Raw genomic sequence first — 13086 nt, 5'->3', positions numbered from 1 at the left:
ATAGCAGGTCAGCATTTGACCTTTGAGGTCCAAACTGGATTTAAATAGCAGAATGTGGGCTTGGAGACAAGACAGAGAACAGATGTGATGCTTCCCACAAAAACATGACTGGGGAGAGTACAAAAGGTTCCTATGTAACAGACTCTTCTCTCCTCTGCCCTTAACAGCCTTGTGTATATAGGATAGTGGTGAATGAGGCATTATTCTCCAGGTACTGGTGATAGCAGAAGAGTTTTTAATCCCTAGGTGAGTCCTAAGAGTTGTACAATCACTTTTGTCTATTTTTACATATGTTTTTGAGTGTGAAAAATTAGCCTATAGATATCTAGCTAGAGCATTAATAAGACATTGTAGAAATTGGTCTGGTTCTAGATTATTTCCATTTTGAGATTGGCTTCGATGTTGCTAACATTACCAACTACCTATTTCGTGTTATTTTAATTAGTATGTATTTGAGATATGCAGCATAGTATTTTATGCCCATTTTGATGTTTATACATATAGTGAAATAGTTGTTACACTCAACAAATGAACATACCCATGCCCATTGTCTCCTAAACTTATTTTACAGATATTATTTTTCTTTCCATTAGAGAAAGGAGACTTGATGAGAATAATGAGTGACATACAATACTGTCTTGTGATATTGTAAAAATTTTGAATGTGATTTTCTCCTTTAATCCCCACAGAATCACAGGTGTTATTATTATTCTGATTTCTCAGATGGTAATCTGAAGCACAAGGAAACCAACTGACTAGACCAGGTAAATCTTTGATCAATACTATGCAGCCAAACTCCAATTTCCCCAACACCAATACTGAACATCTAGTATCACCACAATAAATGTTTATTTATTAATTTTAAAAATACATATGGAATATTAGAAAATGTTTTATTATATGAGTATACTCTGATTCTCTTACAAGTATATAAATGTGTTTTCTATAGTTCTTTAACTATTTTTCCCACACACTCCATGCTCACAGAAAATAGGAACATGATGCAAATAATTAGATTCAATTGCCTAATACATGGTTCATATTTCCCATGGCTAACCTCCCTAAACTTGGCCCATCTTCAGTCTTCCGATCTTTGATCTCTTCTCATTATTTATTGCCACCACCCAGGCCTGTCCTCAAAGATGGCATCCCTGTGGATTACCCAAGAATTTTTTTTCCTGTTTCTGCTTTGGCCACTGTTTTAGCAACCAGAGATAGCCCATTTATTGCCTGGCTCATTTCACTGTCTTCTATCTCAATCAAAGTAAAGGACAAAGACCTTTAATGGCCCATAGGGTTTGCCCTTTACCCCCATATCTTGTCTCCCTGATCATATCCTCAAAGTTTCTGGCCCTCCCAAGTTCAATGAATTCCAGCTACACTGGCTTCTGCTCTGTGAGTAGCACACTTGTAACTCACAAAATGTGTCTCCCATATAAGGACTATTTCTCTTTGTCCCCAAACCTGTTTAACTTACCGCTCAAGTCCTTCAAGCCTTAACTTCTATGTCACTGCAGTAAAAAAACATCCTAACCACCCTATTTTAAATCAGAGCTTCCCTCAGAACTTCATACCTCCTTACCCTGCTTTAAATATTTTTTTCTGAATCCCTTATCTCTAGACCATGGTACACAATATGGGGGTGTGTTGGTTATTTGCCTATCTCTTCTACAAGAATTTTAACTCCACACAGGAATCTCATTTTCATCTGTGAGTTTTGTACACTGATATAGCCCAAGAACCTAGAAGAACACTTAGCACAGAATTAGTACTCAATTAATATATGCTGCTTAATGAAATGAAAGATTCTCATAAGGAATATTGATTAACAGGTCTCACGTAAACAACAATTTATGCTGGTTTTATTTTTTCAAGCTAATTTAGGCCGATGATAAGTTCTTCAGGTAGATAAATATCACTACTCTCCTGCCATCACTCCTGGGTTTTCTCAGGGCTAGTACATATATATTCAAACAACACTGGTATATTCTAATTATACGCAACAAGCCTTAGAGTTTACACAAAGCAAGCCTAGTATCCAGAATAAAATGTACACCAGCATATAAAAATGTCTAACTAAAACAAACACATATATGTTGAACCTACAAAAATATTTGTAACTTAAAATTTTCATCTTTATTTTATTGTTGGTAAAAACAAAAATTAAATCACAATCCAGTGGTGTAATATATTCCATGGAACATTTCCATTTGCAATCAATTAAAAATGTCATCTGTTATCATAAAAGAGTATATGACTACAGAAAATTAGAAAATAAAAATAAGAAAAATGCTACAAAACTACATTTTGATAATGCTATCACTTAAAGATTACCTAGTGTTAATTCTATAGTTCTATAGTAAATATGTCTCTCACCTTTCTTTAGGAATGTACATTTACATATACATTCAAAGAGCTTATTTATTTGTATATTATACAAAGGTGCTTCAATGTGATATCTCATGTATATAATATACTTTGGTTAATTTTTATATTTTTTTTATTGTAAAGATACTGTACAGAGGGGATACAGATACATGAGTAAGGTAATGAATACAATTCCTATCAAGCGTTGTTACCTCCCACCCTCCTCACCTCCCCAACTCCTCCCTCCCCCCCCCCCCACCCCAAGTTGTAAAGTTCGTTTTCAACATAGTATCTTATACATCTCATTGTTACAATGGGTCCACCTGTCCTCTCTACTACTCTTTCTTTTCTTTTTTCTTTTCTTTTGTGTGTGTGGGAGGGGAGTCCTGGGGCTTGAAGTCAGATTATGGGAACCATCTCAGAGTTGTGATCAAACTATCACTCTCTCGCTTGAGCTACAGTTCCACTTCTCACTTTCTTGATGTTTAATTGGAGATAGGAGTCCCACAGACATTCCTGCGAGGCTTCAAACCATGATCTTCAGATCTCAGTTTCCTTAGTAGCTAGATTACAGGTATGAGGCACTGACACCAAGTTGACATATCATTCTTTCTTGCCCATCCTTTAAACAATTTTAGTAGGTTTCATTAATTTATTTCTATATATGTGTATGAAGTACTGAGATCATATTTATACCCCTTCACACAGTCCTTTTGCTCTTCGCTACCCACAGGTTTCCACCCCAGTCACCATACTCTATACTTATGTACATATGTACAGGTATATATATATATATATATATATATATATATATATATATATATATGTATGTATATATATATATATGCATATATATATGGAGAGAGAGAGAGAGAGAAGGGGAATGGCCACCAAAAACCTGGAGGTGGAACTGTGTTTCAACTGGTAGAATGCTTGACTTGAGCACAAAAGCCCAAGGATAGCACCCAGTCCCTGAATTCAAGGCCCAGAATTGGCACAAGAAAAAAGAAGGAAAAAAAAGGGTTGCTAGAATTTTGAAAGATATCTCAGAGAGATCCAATACCTCTGAACCCGATGTGAATGGAGGATCAGAAGTTGAATTGGATGCTGAAGACTGTAGATGAACAAAAAATCAAAATTAGAAACTGAATTTCTTTCAGTGATGTGTGTGTGTCTGTGTCTATGTGTCTGTGTGTCTTTGTCTATGTCTGGGTGTCAGTTTATGTGTAGTCCAGGGGTGAGACCCAGGGCCTTTCATGGGCTAGGCAAGCACTCTACCACTTGAGCTAGATCTGCAGCCCTATTAGGTTAATGAATTATTGGAGAGAACTAGGAATTACATGTCATCTTTCTGAATCACCTGTTCCCATGAGGTGAGAGTCTCAATGCACTAAAGGAGAGAAATCAGTGAGTTTAGTCATATCTTTCACTGGGTAGTTCTCATGATAGTAAGAAGTTGGACCTTGGAACATTATTAATGCAAACTAACAGCCCTTTCAAACCAGAGGATATTTACCCTACTAGGATCCATTTTTGTAAATCCATTATTTTCTATAAATGTCATTGCTAAGCTTATTTTTGAAAGTAAATATCATTATTTCCCAAGGTACCTTAAGATTTGGGTGAAAATCTGATCCTGAAACTTATCTGAACATGGATGGTGGTTTAACATCATTTTTAAATGAGCATTTCATTATGGTAAATGAATACTTTTCCAGCTCTTTAGAAAAAAATCTCTGCTTGTATCTACATACCTATGCCAGAAAATCCCTCACAAACAGCAGATTCTTGGAACAGCAGTGATTGTATGCTCAGCTAAAATTTATATTTTAAAGCATTTCACAAAATGCCATTTTATCTTAACCTCATTGTTAGAGAAATTTTCAACTACAGTTAACTTTTTCTGGAGAGCATTAAAGCTTTATCTTCTAACTCCAAAAAGAGGTAGTGGTACTAAAAGTCAATTTAGAGATACAGAGCTTGAAGGAAATTGAGATATCGCTCTCATCCTTTGAAGGAACATGCTCCTAAATTTAAGTTGTTTGCTTAAGGAATTTATAAAATAAAGTAAGTTAGCAAACCTAGGACTAACTCAAATTTCCATTCCAGGTTAATTCTCTTTTTATTATGCATGTGTATTAGATTTATGAACTAAAATGTGTACAAATTTAACTTTAGAAAAATAATAGGAATTTTCTGGATAGTATTGTTACTTGTATTGGCTTTTGTGTCCTGTGGACATGTCACTCGTGACATAAGCAACCACAAATCTGGAAAGATAATTTTACAAATATTAGAAATTTTCTGGGGGAAAGTTAATTTTACAAGATATTAGAAATTTTCTGGGTATAGCTATGAAGTTTTGTTTCTTTTGGTACCCTGCATCCATTCCTTCTTGTTTTTGTTTTGTGTGCAGATAGGTGTGTGTGCAGGTATCCTGGCTTAAGCTCAGGGCTGATGCTCTACCATTGAGCAAATCCTCCAGTCTAGCTTTTTGACATCTAATTGGAATTGGAGTCTGCCTAGACTGACTTTGAACAGTGAGTAGCTTTCATGAACCACTAGCACTCAGTAGGCATTGGTCTTAAGTAACAGTATTTGGCAAAATCTTTGAGCACACTGTTTTCCTAATGAATTCATTATTGCATACTTTCTTGAAACATACTTAGAAATTACTAAAAGAGCATGGCAGGGAGTTAGATAACCTGATGGCTATGAACCATGGTCTGGCTGACAATAAGGAATCATATCTTAGATTGTAGACATTAACAGACCTGCTTGTGACATAAAGCAAGGTCTTGATTATCCACAATGCCTTCAGTCCACAGAAAATAACAGCTGTAGTCTGAACATCCAAAGAACTCCCATCACCTCTCCCATTTAGACTTTTGCTTTTCTTTCACTTTGCTTTACATGAACAAACTTGCTCCTATCTCCTCTGTATCAGTCTTTCTTTGACTGGCCAGAATTTTTGGAATCCCTAAATGCAATGACCTATCTCCACTGACATATTTTGGCAAATACAGCCAGAAGATTTAAGGGTGCCCTTACCCAGGAGCAAGTGACTTTATGCTCCTCTGATTATGGTTATGGCTATTTGATTCGTTATTGTCAACTTGACTCTCTAATTTCAGATTATTATCTTGCAAAACTTGCACCACAGCAAAGATTTACCACCATCACCACCTCTTCTCGGCCACAAAACCTGGCACTGATGGCTCATGCCTGTAAAACTAGCTACTCAAGAGACAGATCTGTGGATCATGGAAGGAAGCCAGTACCTGAAGGAAAGTCCAGAAGACTCTCATCTCCAATTAACCAGCAAAAATACTTGGTTGGAGATATGTGTCAATTGGTAGAATGCCAGCTGTAAGCCAAAAAAGCCAAGTGAGAGCACAAGACCTTGACTTTACACCCTGGTTACCCCTCCCCCGATCCTTCTCAAAAGAAAGAGAAGGAAGAATATCCCCTTATAGAGGAGAGTAGGTCATCTCAGATTGAGGGATTTTGTGTGTGTGCTTTGAACTCAAGACTCATGCTTAAAAAAATCTATACTCTTGAACCAACCTGTCCAGCACTGAAATTTCTTTCAGTCAATTATATCCCATCCTAAAACCTACCACAACCCTACTGGGACAAGCCTTCTGTTTTATTCGTCCTTACATTATGACAAATACTTATTAACATTTAAAATTCTTTTCCTACAAAATAATTCTCCTTCTTTCTAATCTTTTGCATCTACTCATCTCCAACTTACTGATTCCATGATTCCTTTTTACCTTTTTTTAATTAGATAACTTCCATATATGATTGATAGAATGAAAGAGAAGTCACACATGGCTACAGATACAAACATTGATGCCACATTGGGTTTCCAAAAGAATGCCTTTACATAATTCTTTTTATTTAATATTATATGAATCTAAGAGTTACAGCATGTTGCATTCCAGCAGACTAACAAAATTTCAAAATGACTTGGAACAGCAAAAAAACTGTTATAGTAAAAACGAGAAGATCGAAAGGAGAGAAAATACATAGAGTACCCAAAGTCTTTACACATTAATCTTGTAGTTACAGTTTAGGATAAAAATGTTACTGGATGAATAATTACAGGGTTTATTTATTTAGTTTTTTTTGTGGTAATATTGGGACTTGAACTCAGAATCTGGGCTCTGCCCCTTATCTTTTACTTTAACGCTACCATTTGAACCACACCTAAATGTCTGATTTTTAGGTACTGAATTAGAGATGAGTCTTATGGACTTTCCTGCTCCAACAGGCTATCTTCAAAACATCATGCTTAAATTTCAGCCTCCTCAGTAGCTAAGATTACAGGTGTAAGTCACTGGTGCCAGGCTTCTTCCTTCTCTTAAAAACTGTACTATTCTTAATAAACTTTGCTATTACTTTCAGTACACTTTGAGTTGAAATCTTCTCTCACAAGAACACAAAAACCAAAGATCCTAAGCAAAGCTTATAGTAGCAGGATGAAAATAATACAATGTCTTAGAATTTGATTTGAAATAATACAGTAACAAGGGATATTCGTGTATAGATGAAAGAAGGTTTTCATGGCTTTACAATTATTGAGACTCCCTGATGAGTACGTGGAAATTTATCACACTACTGCAACTACTTCTATGTATGCCTAATACTTAGAATTATCAATGTTTTAAACATATAATTACATATAAACATGCCTGTAATCCCAGCAATCAGGAGGCTTGAGACATGAGCTTAAATTCAAGGCCAGCCTGTACTGTATAGAAAATTTCTATCTTAGAAAAGAAAGAAGGAGCCACAATATAAAAGTACAATTCTGATTTAAATTAAAGAAATTGTCGATTTTATGTGAAAATGCCAATTACTATAATTTAAATTCACAACTATGATTACAAAGATGAAAAATACATATATAAAATAATGGAAGTGATGGGACTTGTAGCAATCAAAAGCAGAGAAATACATTTTATGATTTTTTTTTTGCCTGCAGAACATTGAATAATACTGGAGTTGTTTATTTCCAGGTGATTCTGACCCTACCCTCTTTGGTTCTGCTATGAGATTACTTGCATTCAGACTGGGTGTTAATGTGTCACTGCTAAAAATGAAAAGATAGCCACTATGTAACAATGCATAATGTTTCTTCTTCTGATGTTTTTAATGTATTCATTGTAAAGTATAACCCATGCAGAAAATTTAATAAAACAAATCTATACCTTAAGCAATTTCTGTGAAGCAAATACTGTTGTATGCAAGCTCCAAGGTTAAAAAAAATTAGAATTTTACCTGACAACCCATAAATTGGCAAATCTCAATTCATCTATCCTAATCACAATCTCTAATCCTAACATAACTCTGTCTCCTCAAAAGTTACTCTCATTCTGACCTTTAGCATAATCAGTTCTTTTCTTTGTAAATTTATCACCCAAACACTTGTTTGTGAACATTAGTTTAGTTAGATTTCTCTCAGAACATTTAAGTCTCTTAGAACTTTACGTGTTGCTCCTCCATCTTTTTTTCCACATCCAGTTTATTTATTAAAATGAATTCTTTTTTTTAAATGTTTTTAGTTTTTTAGTTTTGTTTTAGTTTTAGTTTGGTTTTTTTTTTTTTTTAATCCAGGCTCTGTTCCTGAACCAGAGCCTCTTGGTGCTTAAGGCTAGAGCTTTATCACTTGAGCCACAGCACCACTTGTGGCTTTTCTTTTCATTTTTTTAAATTTAATTTTTTATTGTAAAGGTGTTAGGTTGCAGTTACTTAAGTCAGGTAATGAGTACATTTTTTTTGTTTCTTTTTAAATTTACTTTTATTGTCAAGGTGATATATAGAAGGCATAGGTAATGAGTACATTTCTTGTCGAACAGTTACTCCTTCCCTTGTTTTTCTCCCACATTCCCTCCCCCAAAAAACTGATTGTATTTCTGGCTTTTTTTTAGTAGTTTGCTGGAGATAAGCGTCTCAAGAACTTTTCTACCCAGGCCGGCTTTGAACCGCAATCCTCAGATCTCAGACTCCTGAGTAGCTAGGGTTACAGGTGTGAGCCACCAGCACCAGGCTTAAACTCTCCTTTGTCCTCTAGAAGTTTCCATGGTTTTGGATTTTGCTCTAGCCTATGTTTTGCTGTAAGTTGATAGTTGGATCTATAGATGTGGCCAGATTTTAATTGATTTGTCTTCTCTTTGTCTTCCTAGTTGGTAGTTTATTCTTTCATCTGTATATATTATAAAAAGTTTGTATATATTATAAAATGTTTGGTTGCCTCTCTTTGCTATGGTAACTTACTTTAATCATCTGCACCATGGGGCTTGAGATTGGAGACATTGCAACACATTATTGTTGGTAGATGTGTGTTCTCTAACATGGGAAGGGGCTCATATTCTCTGACTTCTTGCATCTTGTGAAACTGTTCGTTGGTGTTTTTATTTGAAAATCAAGCTGGATATAAAATCTTTGGCTCACATTTTTATTTCCTTAGCTTTATGAAATAACTACTTCTCTTCTACTAAAATAAAGTTTTGCTGTGAAAATCTGATGGTAATCTGATTTTCCCTTGTTTATGAATGATTTTGATCCCTTTTAACAAAAAACATTCCCCCCCTATCAATTCCAGTCATTTTATTAGAATATATCTCTTAGTGAGTGATCCGAATTAATTTCTTCAGGTACATGATTCTGTTTTAATAAACACTTTTAAAATCTATTTCAGGAATATTTTCTTGACATTAGACTTTTTGGAGTTTGTTTTGTTTTTTATCCTTTATTTCTTTCTTTGGGGATTGAGAGTTTATATAAAAAAATTTTAAAAAAAACAAACAAAAAATAAAAACATGCTTTATAGCAGCTGCTGGGGGCATCATCATAGGGATGAATGAAGAATTGCCAAGCAGCATTGAAGGCCCAGTTGAGATTAAATGGCATAAATTTGTAGTGGAGCCAGTTGGCACTATTCTCCAGCTTCCTGTAGCAGAACTCAGCATAAGCAAACAGCACAGATGTTTGAGTTTATCCAGTGCTGTACATGGGCAAGGTAGAAAGAGAATAAGGTCAAGAAGATGACAGATTCTAAGAGGTGGTTAAATTATAGATAAAACAGTTATCAAAATAATCACTCAAACAAAAATGCTTTACTAAATTTTGAAACAAGACTTAAAATGGAGGACTAAAGATGATCTAATTCTTACGCTTTTGTAAGAATATTAACAATATTGTCAGAGGACTGGTTGTTATAGTTTTTTATATAGACAGAAATACCTGTGTGTTTGTCCACATCATAGAAAGTATACATGGATTTTTGTTGTAATAATGTCATGAACATGACCAAGATATGAATATCTTGCAATTTAAGGCTTTGTCAGTCATGTAAAAAGTATTGGTAGGTTTTTGCTTTTGTGTTAATATTATTTTTAGTGACTTTAAGCTTGTGAATCAGAAAATACCACAAACTTTGAAACAAGGTGATATTATTTATCTATGCTTCTTTTCTTTTTTCTGAAGGACTAGGCCAAAATTTCTGGATATTTTAAGCATTTCCCCATTTAACATAATACTAGACAGCATTTGTGGTAATAAAAGCATATTATTTCATCATTGTTTTTCTTTCATTGTACAAGGGGTAAAAATGCCACTTGATCAAATCTCTTATTAATCTCCTTTTTAACTATGAAATTATTGATTCTCATTGGTTGACTCATTTTGTTGATCACTTTCCCCTATCTTTTTGTTAAACAGTGGCAATGTATGCAGATAATTTCATTAACTGGCTTACTGGTTTTGGTGGCCAGAACCCCAGCAAAACTTGATATACAACAAACTCCACTCATAAATCTGAAGAAACTCTGCAGTCAACTTCTGCTTTTCTTGTCACTATTAAGTCCATCCTTCTCATTTGGAATTTCCTTGCAGTGATCCAGTCAATATCTATTTTGTCATCTTTGCTCTATTTTTGATTGCTATAACTAATATGATGAAGTTTACTTGTAATTCACTGGGAACCGCTAAGCAAAATCTCAATGTGAGCTTTTTGACTAATTTTCCTAATTTATAACTTTTATAATAATTTTATTCTACTGGTCATTAGTCATTTTCTGTCCTAAGCTGCCTTTAAAGTATCTTCCACTGCTGCTCTTCATAAAGAGCTTAAGAATGCTATTATCTTTTCTTTTCTTTTTTAAGATAAGATCTTGCTTTGTAACCCAGAATGACCTCCAACTTGCGATCATCCTGTCTCAGTATCCTAAGTGTTGGGATAGAGTCATGTGCCGATACTCATAGCCAGGATGTTTAGCAATGATAAACATGCTCAATGCTTATAGTAATACTGCTGCAGATACCTATGCTGAGATTCTTAATTGTAATGTACTGAATACTATCTTCCCCAAATTCATGTCTACCTGGAACTGGAGAATCATGACCTTTCATGAAATAGGGTCTTTAGCAGCATAACTAGCTTCAAATTTTTTTTATTTTTATGATACCATTTTATTATTAGCCATTATTGTTTTCAATATATTTAGAATTTTTTTTATTATTTTTATTTTTTGTGAACATACTGTACAGAGGGGTTACAATTACATGGGCAAGATAATGAGTACGTTTCTTACCAAGCATTGCAGCCTCCTCCTTTGTTTACCCTTCACATCCCTTCCCAGCCTCCCCCCTTCCCCCCCACTCAATCCCCCTCCCCCCCCCCCCCAAAGTTGTAAAGTTCGTTTTATACATGACAACTTGTACTTCTCATAGTTGCATCGGGTCCACCTGTATCCTTAAAGGACTTGTTTTTCCCCATCTCCTCCACAAATTATACCGACATCAAATATAGTGAAAGCAGGGGTTATACTGTGGGGGAGGGACATACAAAGCTACAAAGAAATAATCTTATAAATGAGTTAGAAACAAATTCATGAAAGAAAAAAACATTTAAATACATGTCTAAGGGTTCATTTTCCTAACATCACATTATCTGACCTTTCCTGCTTGACTCATACATATACTAAATATTGCAAATAAGGGAAACCATGGGACCTATGTTTCTTTGGGCTTGGCTTACTTCACTTAATATAATTTTTTCCAAGTCTTTCCATTACCTAACAAATGGGGAAATGTCATTCTTTCTGATGGAGGCATAGAATTCCATTGTGTATATATACCACATTTTCTTGATCCATTCATCTACTGAGGGACATCTGGGTTGGTTCCATATCTTAGCTATGGTAAATAATGCTGCAATAAACATAGTTGCGCTGGTAGCTTTAGTATGGTCTTGTTTGTAAACATTTGGGTAAATGCCCAAAAGTGAGATTGCTGGGTCATAGGGGAGGTCTATGTGAAGTCTTTTGAGGAACCTCCATACTGCTTTCCAAAGTGGTTGAACAAGTTTACATTCCCACCAACAATGAAGTAAGGTTCCCTTCTGTCCACATCTCCTCCAGCATCTGTTGTTATTAGAGTTCTTGATTATAGTCATTCTAAGTGGGGTGAGGTGGTATCTCAATGTTGTTTTGATTTGCATTTCTTTTATGGCTAAGGAGGTTGAGCATTTCTTCATGTGTCTATTGGCCATCCTTCTTTCTTCTTCAGAGAAGTTTCTCTTCAAGTCTTTAGCCCACTTATTTATTGGGCAGTTGTTTCTTTGAAGATTTGTTGTTGGGATATTTAATTTTTTGAGTTCCAAGTATATTTTAGATATGAGAACCTTGTCCGTTGTATGGCTAGTGAAGATCTTCTCCCAATCCGTGGGCTTTCTATTGATCTTGCTAGCTATGTCATTTGCCCTGCAGAAGCTCTGCAACTTTATGTAATCCCATTTGTCCAACCTTTCTTTGATTTGTTGTATTTCCAGGTCTCTATTCAGAAAATTTCGGCCTGAGCCAAGGAGGCCTTGGGTTTCTCCTATTCCATCCTGTAATGTTTTCAGAGTGTCTGCTTTGACTCCGAGGTCTTTGATTCATTTGGAGTTGATTCTGGTGCAGGGTGGTATATAAGGATCTAGTTTTAGTTTTCTACAAGTAGTTAACCAATTTTGCCAGCACCATTTACTGAAGAGGCTGTCTTTCTTCCATTCTATTATTTTAGCTCCCTTATCGAAGATTAGATGGCTATAGGTCAGTAGGTTCATTTCTGGGTTTTAAATTCTATTCCATTGGTCCTGTGGTCTATTCTTATGTCAGTACCAAGCTGTTTTGATTACTATGGCTTTATAGTAGAGTTTGAAATTTGGTATTGATATTCCACCAGCAGTGTTCTTTCCGTTGAGGAGCGTTTTTGCTATTCGGGGTCTTTTATTGTTACATATGAATTTTTGGATTGCCTCTTCTATTTCCTTGAAGAATGAGGTTGGAATTTTGATAGGTATCGCATTGAATTTGTAGATAGCCTTGGGAAGTATTGCCATTTTCACAATGTTAATCTTTCCAATCCAGAAGCATGGGAGTTTTTGCCATTTTCTAAGTTCTGTTTTGATTTCCTTTTTCAAGATTTTAAAGTTTTCATCATAGAGGTCCTTCACTTCTTTGGTTAAGTCTAGCTTCAAATTTTAAAATAAGATTATTCAGAAGTAAGGTAGAATCCAAATTCAAAAACAAAAGTATTTTCATATACAGAGGTACAGAAAAGACAAGATCATGAAAAGACAGAAGTTTGAAGTTATGCTGCCATAAGTAAAAGAATGCCAGTAGCTACAAGAAGCTTGAATAGCTACCATGTGTTACAGCTATAATC

This window comes from Dipodomys spectabilis, unplaced genomic scaffold, assembly GCF_019054845.1.
Source record: "Dipodomys spectabilis isolate Male_0828 unplaced genomic scaffold, ASM1905484v1 ptg000369l, whole genome shotgun sequence".
NCBI lineage: Eukaryota > Metazoa > Chordata > Mammalia > Rodentia > Heteromyidae > Dipodomys > Dipodomys spectabilis.
Note: the sequence above shows the minus strand (reverse complement) of the source record.